Genomic DNA, 14,463 nt, shown 5'->3' on the forward strand with positions numbered 1-14,463 from the left:
GAGTTTCACCATGGTCTCGATCTCCTGACCTTGTGATCCGCCCGCCTCGGACTCCCAAAGTGCTGGGATTACTGGCGTGAGCCACCGCGCCCGGCCTGCAGGCTGATATTTTCAAGAAAAAAAATTGCCAAATACGAACAGTCTCAGATAATGCAAAGAAGATAGATACAGTTTCCCAAGCACAGGTGTCAGAGCCAAAGATAACTTGACCCAAACGCTCTGATCTTCATGTGCCCATCTCTCCCTTAGGGGTTGGAGCGGGCCAAGAGAAGTACAGAGCGTGGGCTGCGAGGAGAAGGAAACAGGGATTTGAGAGGTTCCTCATCCCTCCGAGGTCATCCCTTACTCCAGGTGATCTGAACCTGAAGTCCGAGGCCCCAGTGAGTTCTAAGTAACCCAGGGGTGGAGGTGGGGTGGGGGATCCCAGCTCTTTCTGATCTGGGAGATCAGAAAGATGCTCATCTGGGAGAGTGGGACTTCCCCTTTCAGTCCGCCCACCCCCGAGGGCCGCACTAGGAGGCTCCCTCCAAGGCAGGCGCGGCTGATGCCCGGGGCCCAAGCCATGTGGGGCATGCTTGCCGGGAGAAGTGTCCCAGCACCTCACCCCACAAGCACGAGAACCACGAAACCCTCGGGGCCGGAAAGCCAGGGCGGGGCGGGGCCGGGAAGCGGCGCGGGGCGGGGCCGGTGACGTCACGGCCCCGCCCCCGGCCGGCTCCCTCCTCTCCGCGCACTCCCCAGCGGAGTCCTCACCTGCAGGCACAGGTGTGCGCACCTCGCATCTAGGAGGCCGGCCAGCAAGCTTCAGGTGAGCGCCAGCAGGAGCTGGGGGTAGGTGCTGGGAGGAGGGCCCGGGGTGGGGGTCCTCACTCGAGGGAGAAGAGAGCCGGGTCAAAGGAGAGGAGGAGGGGGTGGGCATAGGTCTGTGGAGATGTTGCCTGCTCTCCCAAATCCTCCCTTGTCTCTGGGTTATAGTCACATTGTCCTGAAAAGGTAGACTTTGGAGGGAATTGAAGGAGAGGAAGTTGAAGAGGAAGCAGCAGGTTTCCAAATATTTCAACCACGAATGTATTATTATCATTCTTCTTATTATTTATTTCTTTGTTTTGTTTTTTTGAGACGGAGTCTCACTCTGTTGCTGGCATTATCTCGGCTCACTGCAACCTCTGCCTCCTGGGTTCAAGCAATTCTCCTGCCTCAGCCTCCCGAGTAGCTGGGATTACAGGCATGCGCCACCACGCCCAGCTAATTTTTGTGTGTTTTTAGTACAGACAGGGTTTCGCCATGTTGGCCAGGCTGGTCTCGAAACTCTGACCTCAGGTGATCCGCCCTCCTCGGCCTCTCAAAGTGCTGGGATTACAGGCATGAGCCACCGCACCCGGCCCTATCATTCTTTTCATTATTATCATTATTATCATTGGTGCTTTTCTTTGTTGTAAAACTGTATGCCGATTGACTATTTGGCAAATGTAGAAAAGTAGGAAAGAAATTGTCCATAGTACCAGGACACAAACAACCACTCTGGATATTTTGGTGTGTTTCCCTTCAGTCTTTTTTCCATGCACAACCATTTTCATATCATTTTGTCATACTGTATCTGCAACTTTTATGTCATGCTTTTCTCCTGAATATTGTGTCATAAGCATTTTCTCGTTGTTGTGAGTCATTTATGTATGTGTAATCATTGTTTTAATGGCTGCATAATGTAACATTTGAGAGACTGGCCATGGCTGGGTACCATTCTGAACACTCCGTGGAAGATTATGAAGGGAGACAGGGACGTGTAACAGAAAAAAACAGGCCAAGGCCTCCACCCCCAACACGGATCTGGAGAAAGACCTTTGCTCCCTGTAACCATGAGTTTCCACATCTGGAAAGGGGGTACATAGAGCTACCTCCCCAGGGTGTTGTGAAGATTAAATGAGCTAAATTGTGTAGGTCCTGTCCCCACAAACACCTGAAGGACCAGAGAACAGGAAGCGCTGGGGAGAGAAGGACGGGGATGAGCTCTTGGGAACACCCCCAGAATGGAGACATCTCTGAGTCTGGGCCAGGTGGACATGAACCACTAGGTCGGTCCATATCCACTCAGTGTGGGCCGGACACAGACAGGATCCCTGAGGCAGGACCAGTGACCTCCAGGCCTTCAGATGGGTTCATCCCCTTGGAATGAGCTTCTGGGCGAGCTTCAGAGTGAGGGGACTGGAAGATAAATAGGAGGAGGTGGAGGTGGGGCATAGTAACCAACCCCTTGTACAGATGAGGAAACTGAGGCTCAGAAGACAGGTGATTTGTTCAAGTTCCACATGGGAAACAGTAACCGAGTTGGTTTGGCCCCCGGGGCTCCTAACTCCCCCAGGGGTGTCTACACCAAATGCCAGGATGGGGGAGTTGGGGAGAGGAGGATGTCAGGGCTGGGTCATCAGCTGTACTTGTACCAGGCCCTCCTCCCACTTTGAGAGGCTTTCTCAATCTCTGACTGTACACCCCCACTCTGGCCCCTCATCTTCTTCTTCTTTTTTTTTTTTTTTTTTTTTAAGACAGAGTCTTGCTTTGTCACCCAGGCTGGAGTGCAGTGGCGCGTTCTCGGCTCACTGCAAGCTCCGCCTTCCCGGGTTCATGCTATTCTCCTGCCTCAGCCTCCCGAGTAGCTGGGACTACAGGTGCCCGCCACCAGGCCCGGCTAATTTTTTGTATTTTTAGTAGAGACGGCATTTCACCGTGTTAGCCAGGATGGTCTCAATCTCCTGACCTCGTGATCCACCCGCCTCAGACTCCCAAGGTGCTGGGATTACAGGTGTGAGCCACTGCGCCTGGCCCTGGCCCCTCATCTTCTTAACTCCCTGGCCATCTTCAGAGGGGGTCTGGGTACTGGGAACCTGTGGCCACACCTCAGTGGGATGGGAAATCTCCATTTCCCAGAGCCATCCATTTCTAGACCCTGGGGGGCTTGCTGTGTTTCTCTAACTGGGCTTTTTTGTAATGTGCACCCACAGCATGCTCTCACCGGATGAGAGAAAAAGGGCTCTGAGCCCTGTTGGGAGTGTCTGAGCATTAGGATAATCTTATAGAAAGGGTCTGTGTGGCCGGGCGCGGTGGCTCAAGCCTGTAATCCCAGCACTTTGGGAGGCCGAGATGGGCGGATCACGAGGTCAGGAGATCGAGACCATCCTGGCTAACCCAGTGAAACCCCGTCTCTACTAAAAAAAATACAAAAAATAGGCCGGGCGCGGTGGCTCAAGCCTGTAATCCCAGCACTTTGGGAGGCCGAGACGGGCGGATCACGAGGTCAGGAGATCGAGACCATCCTGGCTAACATGGTGAAACGCCGTCTCTACTAAAACATACAAAAAACTAGCCGGGCGAGGTGGCAGGCGCCTGTAGTCCCAGCTACGCGGGAGGCTGAGCCAGGAGAATGGCGTGAACCTGGGAGGCGGAGCTTGCAGTGAGCTGAGATCCGGCCACTGCACTCTAGCCTGGGTGACAAAGCAAGACTCCGTCTCAAAAAAAAAAAAAAAAATACAAAAAACTAGCCGGGCGAGATGACGGACGACTGTAGTCCCAGCTACTCGGGAGGCTGAGGCAGGAGAATGGCGTAAACCCAGAGGCGGAGCTTGCAGTGAGCTGAGATCTGGCCACTGCACTCCAACCTGGGTGACAGAGCGAGACTCCGTCTCAAAAAAAAAAAAAAAAAAGAAAAAAAAGAAAGGGTCTGTGATCCCCCTCAAGGTCATCCCTTTCTGCCTGGCTTGCCACTCCAGGACGGGAATCTGGTTAGCAGGTTCCCCTAACAATTGGGTATCCAAGGGTCTCTGATGTTCTAAAACAGAATTAGGACAGTCACCTTCCAGTTCACAGAAAATTGGAAGTGGTTCATTACATAGTCACAATGTTAGTCATTTGGAATGATAGCACTGGGGCTCAGAAGCAAGTCACTGCCTTGGGCCTGGGAAATGACACTTTTTGAAACTGTCGCAGCTCCACAACGTGTCTGTTCAAAAATCTGATAGCTAATACTTCTTGAGGACCTGGTGTGGCTGTCTCTTGTTCTAGGCACTTTAGAGTCATTCTACGAAATAGATACATATTATTTAATTAAATTAAATTAATTTATTTGTTTTTGAGATGGAGTCTCCCTCTGTTGCCAGGCTGGAGTGCAGTGGCGCGATCTCGGCTCACTGCAACCTCCACCTCCCGGGTTCAAGCGATTCTCCTGCCTCAGCCTCCCGAGTACCTGGGATTACAGGCACGCGACACCACGCCCGGCTAATTTTTGTAATTGTAGTAGAGATGGGGTTTCGCCACGTTGGCCAGCCTGGTCTCCAACTCCTGACCTTAGGTGATCCACCCGCCTTGACCTCCCAAAGTGCTGGGATTACAGGCATGGGCGACAGAGGGAGATTCAGTCTCAAAAAAAAAAAAAAAAAAGATACCGAAACTGAGGCACAGAAAGGTTCAGTAAGTTGCCCAAGGGAAGCCAGAATTCAATCCCAGGCTGTCTAACTCCAGGCCCCTCATCACTAGGCTACACTGCCTCTCTAACCTAAGAGGGTGTCTGACACTGTGTTCTCAAAGACATCTCTCTATTGTCTTCTGCACAAGGCATCAGGGCTTTCCCGGAGCGTCCCTGTACTCTGTCAGTGTCTGTTGACATCCTTGTCTCTGTCTTAGCCCTGCTCACACTAATCTATAATGACCGGTTCCTAGGTTTGGGTTTCCTTGAGTAGATCAGCTCCACCGTGCCAGACCCATGTACATTTCACCTCTGGACCCACCAAAAGGCCCAGCCAGGCCCAGCTCTGTAGCTGAATTAATAACTGTAGCTAGGTCAAGTTCCTATAGCTGAATTAATAACCGCAGCTACTATTCACGTGCCAGGCTCTGAGCTACAGGCTTTATGCATAGCAGCTCTTTGATTTCTTATTAGTATTACTATTGTTATTTTTGAGACAGAGTCTCACTTTGTCGCCCAGGCTGGAGTGCAGTGGCACCATCCCGGCTCACTGGAACCTCCACCTCCTGGGTTCAAGCGATTCTCCTGCCTCAGCCTCCCAAGTAGCTGCGATTACAGGCACCTGCCATCATGCCCAGCTAATGTTTGTATTTTTGTAGAGATGGGGTTTCACCATGTTGGCCAGGCTGGTCTTGAAATCCTGACCTCAGGTGATCCAGCCGTCCCAGCCTCCCAAAGTGCTGGGATTATAGGCATGAGCCACCGCGCCCGGCCATAGCAACTCTTTTAATCCCCACTGAGGTGGGTGCTATTGCCACCCCCATTTCTGAGATAAGGAAACTGAGGCTTAGGAAGGTTCTATAAACTCATCCAACCACATAGCCTGGAGCTTAAAGTAGCCAATTAAGGATTTGAATCCAGCCTCTTGAAGCAGAGTCTTTTTTTTTTTTTTTTCTTTTTTTGAGACAGGGTCTCGCTCTGTTGCCCAGGCAGGAGTATGGTGGCGCAATCATGGTTCACTGCAGCGGGGTCATGGCTCACTGCAACCTTGACCTCCTGGGCCCAGGCAAGTCTTCCACCTCAGCCTCCCAAGTAGCTGAGGCCATAGGCATGCACCACCATGCCTGACTAATTTTTTTATTTTTGGAGAGACAGAGTCCCCCTATGTTGCCCAAGGCTGATCTCGAACTCCTGGGCTCAAGTGATCCTCCTGCCTCGGCCTCCCAAAGTGTTGGGATTACAGGCGTGAGCCACTGCACCAGCCTGAAGCAGTCTTTACCGCTGCTGCCCCTCAAGTGAGAACTGGTTCCAGGGGTCTCCAACACTAATGCAAACTGGTTGCACACCCTATCCGGGAAAATATTTTTGATCAGCAGGACTACATATGAAAGGAAACAACATAGAGACCAAAAAAACCCCACAAAAATATTTTTGAGCATTCATTTTGTATTTAATTGTATATTTACTATTTATAACCTAGGTATATATGTTCTGCTATGTTCATAGTGCATTATAAAACACATCAGGGGCCGGGCGCAGTGGCTCGTGCCTGTAATCCCTGCACTTTGGGAGGCTGAGGCAGGCCGCTCACTAGAGGCCGGAAGTTTGAGACCAGCCTGGCCTACACGGCAAAAACCCATCTCTACCAAAAATACAAAAATTGGTCGGGCGCGGTGGCTCATGCCTGTAATCCCAGCACTTTGGGAGGCTGAGGTGGGTGGATCAACTGAGGTCAGGACTTTGAGACCAGTCTGGCCAACATGGCAAAACCCCATCTCTGCTAAAAATACAAAAATTAGCCGGGCGTGGTGGCGAGCGCCTGTAGTCCCAGCTGCTCCGGAGGCTGAGGCAGGAGAATTGCTTGAACCCGGGAGGCACAGGTTGCAGTGAGCTGAGATGGCACCATTGCACTCCAGCCTGTGAGACAGAGGCAGACTCCGTCTCAAAAAAAAAAAAAAAAAATTACCCAGGCGTGGTGGTACAGACCTATAGTCCCAGCTACTGGGGAGGCTGAGGCATGAGAATCACTTGAACCTAGGAGGCAGAGGTTGCAGTGAGCAGAGATAGAGCCACTGCACTCTAGCCTGGTCAACAGAGCAAGATGCTTCTCAAAAAATAAATAAATTTTAAAAAACATACATTGAAGCAGAATATTTAGCAGGCTCAGATTAAAAATTAAAGAATACAAATTCTGATTTTGTTTCTTCTCACACCCCGCTGGGTTAGTTAGTGAACTTACTGGGGTGCAGACGTCTGCTTTGGAGTCAGCTACCTTCACGGTCACCAGAATCCCTGTGCTTCTGGTGTGGTGATCGAACTTGTGGTGTCCTGAGAGGAGGGCCCAGTTACCATGCATTGAGGGAGACAAAGGCAGAAGGTGCCCAGTCCCCAAGGCAGGGTGAGGCTCCAAGCTAGGTCTGGAGAGGTAAACAGAAGTCCTTCCTAAGCGATTTTTTTTTTTTTTTTTGAGACGGAGTCTCACTCTGTCACCCAAGCAGTTAGAGTGCAGTGATGCGATCTTGGCTCACTGCAACCTCTGCCTCCCGGGTTCAAGTGATTCTCCTGGCTCAGCCTCTCCAGTAGCTGGGGCTACAGGCACACGCCACCATGCCTGGCTAATTTTTTGTATTTTTTTAGTAGAGACAGGGTTTTACTGTGTTGTCCAGGCTAGTCTCGAACTTCTGAGCTCAGGCAATCTGCCCGCCTTGGCCTCCCAAAGTGCTGGGATTACAGGCGTGAGCCACTGTGCCTGGACAATTATTATTATTATTATTTTTTTTAGATGGAGTCTCACTCTGTCACCCAGGCTGGAGTGCAGTGGCACAATTTTGGCTCACTGCAGCCTCCGCCTCCGGGGTTCAACTGATTCTCCTGTCTCAGCCTCCTGAGTAGCTGGGACTACAGGTGCATGCCACCACACCCAGCTAATTTTTTGTATTTTTAGTATAGACAGGGTTTCACCATGTTAGCTAGATGGTCTTGATCTCCTGACCTTGTGATCCACCCAACCCAGCCTCCCAAAGTGCTGGGATTACAGTCGTGAGCCACTGCACCCAGCCCTTCCTTAACTTTTATGCATTATTTGGTCAGATTCTCTTAAACTCTCTGAGCCTCAGGTTTCCTCCTTTTTTTTTTGTTTTTTTGAGACAGAATCTTATTCTGTTGCCCAGGCTGTAGTGCAGTGGCATGATCTTGGCTCACTGCAGCCTTGATCTCCTGGCCTCCTGAGTAGCTGGGACCATAGGCATGTGCCACCATGCCCAGCTAATTTTTTTATGTTTTGAATAGAGACAGGGTCTCCCTTGTTGCCTGGACTGATCTTGAACTCCTGGTGAACCTCAGGTTTCTACCTGCAAAATAGGTGGGGTGATCTCAAGCTCACAAGATTCCCGTGGCATGAAACCAGATTCCGTGCTGAGTACCCAGTGTGGAGCCTGCATGCTGTCCATCCAATAAATCCTAGTTTTTTTCTCTCTTCCCGTCCATGGGCAAAACTCTAAGCTGTTCTGAGCAAAGCCATTGGATAAATCTCCTAGGTAGCTCCTAGGATTAGAGATCCTCTTACCTCTCCCTTCCTCTTCAGCCTTCTCCCCTGAGGGAGGCCTGGGTGCCATTTGACTGGTCTCCCCACAGTGGGCCCCTCCCACCCCCGAACATCTGAGGTTCCTACCATTCAGCTATTGCTCAGGGCTGTTCCTTCCCCAGCATCCAAATCCCACCTACTTTTATTTATTTATTTATTTATTTATTTATTTATTTATTTATTTATTATTGAGACTGAGTCTTGCTCTGTCGCCCAGGCTGGAGTGCAGTGGCACAATCTTGGCTCACTGCAACCTCTGCCTCCCTGGTTCAAGTGATTCTCCTGCCTCAGCCTCCCAAGTAGCTGGGACTACAGGCAAGTGCCACCACGCCTGGCTAATTTTTTTGTATTTTTAGTACAGACGGGGTTTCACCACTTTAGCCAGGATGGTCTCCATCACCTGACCTCATGATCTGGCCACCTTGGCCTCCCAAAGTGCTGAGATTGCAGGCGTGAGCCACCACACCTGGCCTGTTTTCTTTTTTTCTTTTCCTTTTTGAGCCAGAGTCTCACTTTGTTGTTTTTTTGTTTTTGTTTTTGAGACGGAGTCTTGCTCTGCCACCCAGGCTGGAGTGCAGTGGCCGGATCTCAGCTCACTGCAAGCTCCGCCTCCCGGGTTCACGCCATTCTCCTGCCTCAGCCTCCTGAGTAGCTGGGACTACAAGCGCCCGCCACCGCGCCCGGCTAGTTTTTTGTATTTTTTAGTAGAGACGGGGTTTCACCATGTTAGCCAGGATGGTCTCGATCTCCTGACCTCGTGATCCGCCCGTCTCGGCCTCCCAAAGTGCTGGGATTACAGGCTTGAGCCACCGCGCCCGGCTCACTTTGTCACCCAGGCTGGAGTGCAGTGGCATGATCATGGCTCACTGCAACCTCAGGCTTCCAGATTCAAGTGATTCTTGTGCCTCAGCCTCCTAAGTAGCTGAGATTACAGGCATGCACCACCACGCCTGGTTAATTTTTTTGTATTTTTAGTAGAGGTGGGATTTCACCATGTTAGCCAGGCTGGACTTGAACTCCTGGCCTCAAGCAGTCTGCCTGCCTTGGCCTCCCAAAGTGTTGGGATTACAGGCGTGAGCCATCACGCCTGGCACCCATCTACCTTTTTTTTTTTTTTTTTTTTTTTTCTGAGATGGAGTTTCTCTCTTGTTGCCCATGCTGGAGTAGGATGGTGTGATCTCAGCTTACTGCAACCTCAGGCTGGAGTGCAATGGCATGATCTCGACTCACTGCAACTTCCACCTCCCGGGTTCAAGCGATTCTCCAGCCTCAGTCTCCCAAGTAACTGGGATTACAGGCACCTGCCACCATGCCCGGCTAATTTTTTGTATTTTTATTAGAGATGGGGTTTCTCCATGTTGATCAGGCTGGTCTCGAACTCCCAACCTCAGGTGATCTGCCTGCCTCAGCCTCCCAAAGTGCTGGGATTACAGGCATAAGCCACCATGCCTGACATCCCACCTACTTTCTTTTTTTTTAATTTTTTTTTTGAGACGGAGTCTCGCTCTGTGGCCCAGGCTGGAGTGCAGTGGCCGGATCTCAGCTCACTGCAAGCTCCGCCTCCTGGGTTTACGCCATTCTCCTGCCTCAGCCTCCCAAGTAGCTGGGACTACAGGCGCCCGCCATCTCGCCCGGCTAGTTTTTTATATTTTTTTAGTAGAGACGGGGTTTCACCGGGTTAGCCAGTATGGTCTCGATCTCCTGACCTCGTGATCTGCCCGTCTCGGCCTCCCAAAGTGCTGGGATTACAGGCTTGAGCCACCGCGCCCGGCCAACATCCCACCTACTTTCAAATCCTGCCTCCTGCCTTCCACCCTAGTGTCAACTCCAGAATTTCTCTATAGACAGGGCTTAGGGGGACAGTCTGATGGCAGGGGATGAAGGGGTCGGAGATTTGTCTCAATGCTGTATTTGTGTAGCACTTCAGATAAAATTACAAGAATAACAACTGCCCACATCACAAAGGGGAGAGGGCTGCTCGCCAGCCATTGGTACCACCACTGCCCCCAGACACTGACTTTCCCGTGGCAGTCACTGTCTAGCGTATTCTCTCCATACTGTAGGTCCCTCTTTTTTCTTTTTCTTTTTCTTTTTTTTTTTTTGAGACGGAGTCTCGCTCTGCCGCCCAGGCTGGAGTGCAGTGGCCGGATCTCAGCTCACTGCAAGCTCCGCCTCCCGGGTTCACGCCATTCTCCTGCCTCAGCCTCCTGAGTAGCTGGGACTACAGGCGCCCGCCACCGCGCCCGGCTAGTTTTTTGTATTTTTTAGTAGAGACGGGGTTTCACTGTGTTAGCCAGGATAGTCTCGATCTCCTGACCTCGTGATCCGCCCATCTCGGCCTCCCAAAGTGCTGGGATTACAGGCTTGAGCCACCGCGCCCGGCCGGTCCCTCTTTTTTCTTGTGTCTATTCAGCCTCTCCTGTCAGATCGTCAGCTCCTGGCAAGCTGGGGCCAGCGTAGACCTCTGGGGCCCTGCAAGGAGTTGGCATCGGGAAATGCTTGTGGGTGAACGTGTGATGTGGCAGGATGATGAGTCGCACCAACTATGCCGAGCGAGGAGCGCTGCTGTGGGCATCGGGATTATTAGTTGCAGCAATCATCCTCATTCCCGGAGCCCAGCTAATGAGTGGTTGTGTGACCTGGGAACGGGAAGCCCTGGCTTCTCAGAGGACAGAAGGAGCAGGTTTGGGCGCTGGTTGACTGCAGCACAAACAAGGGATGTTGTGCTGAGCAGAGGGGTCAGAGGAGCCCATAGGGCCAGGGGTGACAGGCCAAGCTGGGGGAGGGAAGCAGGCAGGGGTGAGCTGGAGGCCGGGCACGGGTGGCCCTTTGGGGGTGCCGAGGATTTGTGTAGTGCTCCCTGCTCCTGGGGACACGTGACAGGTGCTCCTGGCTCCTCTGGGAGTTACAGCAGCACAGGGAATGCTGAGCGGAGCAGGAGGACAGACGGCCCAAGCAGAGCAGGAGGACAGGCAGCCACCATGAGAAGGGGGAGGTGGGGCGAGGTGGCCCTGAGGGAGGGCTGTTAGGGACCATTTGGCTCAGGATGGAAAGTGTTAGGCCCTGCCTTCACCTCCAAGATCACACACAACATCACCATTGCACAAGTATTTACGGGGCACTCATGACCAGTTGGGTACCCACAGGAGCACCTATGGGAGATTTCTTTGTCTTAGAGAGACTCTAAGAGCATTAAAAATAAACAAGTTAATAAGCCAGTCATAAGTACCATGAAGAAGATAAAGCAGCTGGCCAGGCACGGTGGCTCACACCTGTAATCCCAGCACTTTGGGAGGCTGAGGTGGGCGGATCACGAGGTCAGGAGATCGAGACCAGTCTGACCAATATGGTGAAACCCCGTCTCCACTAAAAATACAAACATTAGCTGAGCGTGGTGGTGGCAGGTGCCTATAATCCCAGCTACTCAGGAGGCTGAGGCAGGAGAATCACTTGAACCCAGGAGGCGGAGGTTGCAGTGAGCCAAGATTGCGCCACTGCGCTCTGGCCTGGCGACAGACTGAGACACCATATTTAAAAAAAAAAAAAAAAAAGCAGGGTATCCCCAGTACAGGAAAGACAGAGGGGAAGGAAGCTCACTGAAGACAGATCAAGGAGGGCTTCTGTGCACAGGTGACTTTCGAGCTGTGATCTGAGCCTTGAGTAGGAGGCAGTCATGGAGGATTGGGGGAGATCATTGTAGGCAGAGGAACAGCCAGGCAAAGGCCCTGAGGCATGGTGAGATGACAGACAGTGAGGCAGGGAGAGTGAGGTTTGAAATGGGTCTGAGGCAGGCAGGGACTAGATCATAGCAGGCCCTGGGAAAGAATGTGAATTTCATGCTAAGGGAAGAAGGAGCCACTGGTATATTTTCAGTAGCCAAGGTCAGATCTCAGTGGTTAACAGGCCATGTAGTATCCAAGTGGAAGACACACGTGGTGAGAGTGGCTGGGTTAAGAATCCAGTTGGGAGGTAGGGCTCATGGGAGCTGCTCAGGTTTTGAATATGGGGATAAGGGGTGCAGGGAGAGCCGTTTCCCACTAAGCCCAGATTTGTCACCTCAGGGTCTGTCTCAACTTTGTGCCCGGGATGTGGAGCGTAGGGGCCGTGCCCATCCAGCCCTGCCCTTAGCTTCAGCTGGGGAGACTGAGAGCTTTAGAGCTCACTTTGTCCAGCCCCTCAGAGACGGGCTGTGGATTCTCCAAGGTCGCACTAAAATTCCGACTGACCGGGGACCAAACCCAGGCCTTGCTACCCTGCCCTGCTGCCTCTCCGCTGAAGTTGGAAGAGGAGGGAGGAAGCCCTAGCAGGAGTGACCTGACCGGGCACGGCCCAGTGCTGAAGTTCCCTGGGAGAAATGCCTGAAAAGAGAGCCTGGGGCCAAAGCTGTGTCCTGGGAACAGTCAGGGGTGGGTGGGACATCATGGAAGGGTCTGGGGACAAAGAGCCAAGGCCTAGCTGGGTGAGGAGAGGAGAGTGCCCCAGGTCAGCATCTTCAGGCTGGCAGGGCTGGGGGTGGGGGGACCTCTGAAGCCTGTGGGCCATGGGCCCTCCATGAGCAGGGCCTGAGAAGGGGAGGACCCCGAGAAGCTTCCCACAGAGGGCCTTCGAGAGCCAAGACCAAGATGGGCAAGGCTAGCAGCTCCCCTGGACCCAACTAGGTTTCCATATCTCCAACTCACTCCCACCTTAGAAGGGGCTGGCACTGGCACCTCCAGAGGAAGGGTGACAAAAGAAAAGGAGAGGCGGGGGATACAGCCTGCAGGGCTCAGGTGTTCAGAGGAGCCCAAGTCAGGAGCCCTGCATTGGACTCTGCTCCACTTCTAAGAATGGCAACATTGTAATATAAGCGTCTTCTTCTTATTCAGGGCTGTTTCTGGGCTACATTGTTTTTGTGATTTATTTTACATATGAGACTCAGAGTTTCAGGAACTTGCCTAATGACACAATATTACAAAGTGGCAGAATACTATCTTTTTTTGTTTTGGAGACAGAAGAGCCTCGGTCTATCGCCCAGGCTGGAGTGCAGTGGTGGGATCGCAGCTCACTGCAACCTCCACATCCTGGGTTTAAGAAATTCTCCTGCCTCCCAAGTAGCTGGGACTACAGTCACCTGCCACCATGCCAGGCTAGTTTTTTTGTTTTGTTTTATTTTGTTTTGTTTTGTATTTTTAGTAGAGATGGGGTTTCACCATGTTGGCCAGGCTGGTCTTGAATTCCTGAGCTCAGGCAATCTGCCCACCTTGGCCTCACAAAGTGCTGGGGTTGCAGGCATGAGTCACCCACCATGCCTGGCCGCAGAATACTATTTGAAGTTAGCGTCTTTTTTTTCCTTTTTTTTTTTTTTGAGACAGAGTCTTGCTCTGTCGCCCAGGTTGCAGTGCAATGGCGGGATCTTGGCTCACTATAACCTCCATCTCCCAGGTTCAAGCGATTCTCCTGCCTCAGCCTCCCGAGTAGCTGGGATGACAGGCGCATGCCACCATGCCCGGCTAATTTTTGTATTTGTAGTAGAAACAGAGTTTCTCCATGTTGGCCAGGCTGGTCGCGAACTCCTGACCTCAGGTGATCCGTCTGCCTCAGCCTCCCAAAGTGCTGGGATTACAGGTGTGAGCCACCGTACCTGGTTGTAGAATACTGTTTGAAGCTAGCTTCTTAACTATGGGGGGCTGCCATCACATGCTGCCTGGGACCTTGGACAAGGCTCATTCCCTCATTGGGCCTTGGTCTCTCTATCTGTAAAACAGTGGAGGGGGGCTAGGTGTGGTGGCTCACCCCTTCAATTTCTAGCACTTTGGGAGGCTGATCGGGGAGGATCACTTGAGGGCAGGAGTTTGAGACCAGCCCAGACAACATAGTGACCCCATTTAGGCAACATAGAAACCCTGTCTCTATAAAACAACGAACAAAATTAGCCTGTGATGGTGGTGTACGCCCATAGTCCCAGCTACTCAGGAGGCTAAGGTGGGAGGATTGCCTGAGTCCAGGATTTCGAGGCTGCAGTGAGCTATGATCATGCCACTAAATTCCAGCCTTGGTGACAGAGCAAGACCCTGTCTCTAAAAAACAAAGAAAGAAACAAAAAATGAAAAAAGCAGTAGAGTGGAATACATGAAGCTTGTAGCTCTCCCAACTGGAATCTACAGTTCCTTCTGTAGTGGATGGGTTCAGGGGCAGGAGCCTGATGGGGGATGGGGGACACCCAGGACTTTTCTTTTTTTTTTTTTTTTTGAGACGGAGTCTCGCTGTCGCCCAGGTTGGAGTACAGTGGCACAATCTCTGCTCACTGCAAGCTCCGCCTCCCAGGTTCACGACATTCTCCTGCCTCAGCCTCCCGAGTAGCTGGGACTACAGGCGCCCACCACCACACCCAGCTAATTTTTTGTATTTTTAGTAGAGATGGGGTTTCACTGTGTTAGCCAGGATGGTC

General features: G+C 51.9%; 1 protein-coding gene across 4 annotated transcripts in view; it reads left to right on the top strand.

Annotated features, from left to right (window-relative positions):
- Nucleotides 1–248: 248 nt before the first annotated feature.
- CSNK1E (casein kinase 1 epsilon) overlaps nucleotides 249–14,463 on the top strand; it is a 55,017-nt gene continuing 40,802 nt past the window's right edge. For 3 of the 4 annotated variants that reach the window (XR_013398585.1, XM_028827238.2, XM_077948283.1), the window contains exon 1: nucleotides 736–808. The gene's annotated coding sequence lies outside the window, so the exon portion shown is untranslated. Of the gene's footprint in view, nucleotides 352–735; nucleotides 809–14,463 lie in introns of those variants that run through there. The other variant, XM_077948287.1, reaches the window with a different exon arrangement.

The sequence above is a fragment of the Macaca mulatta genome, chromosome 10, assembly GCF_049350105.2.
Source record: "Macaca mulatta isolate MMU2019108-1 chromosome 10, T2T-MMU8v2.0, whole genome shotgun sequence".
NCBI classification, from domain to species: Eukaryota; Metazoa; Chordata; class Mammalia; order Primates; family Cercopithecidae; genus Macaca; species Macaca mulatta.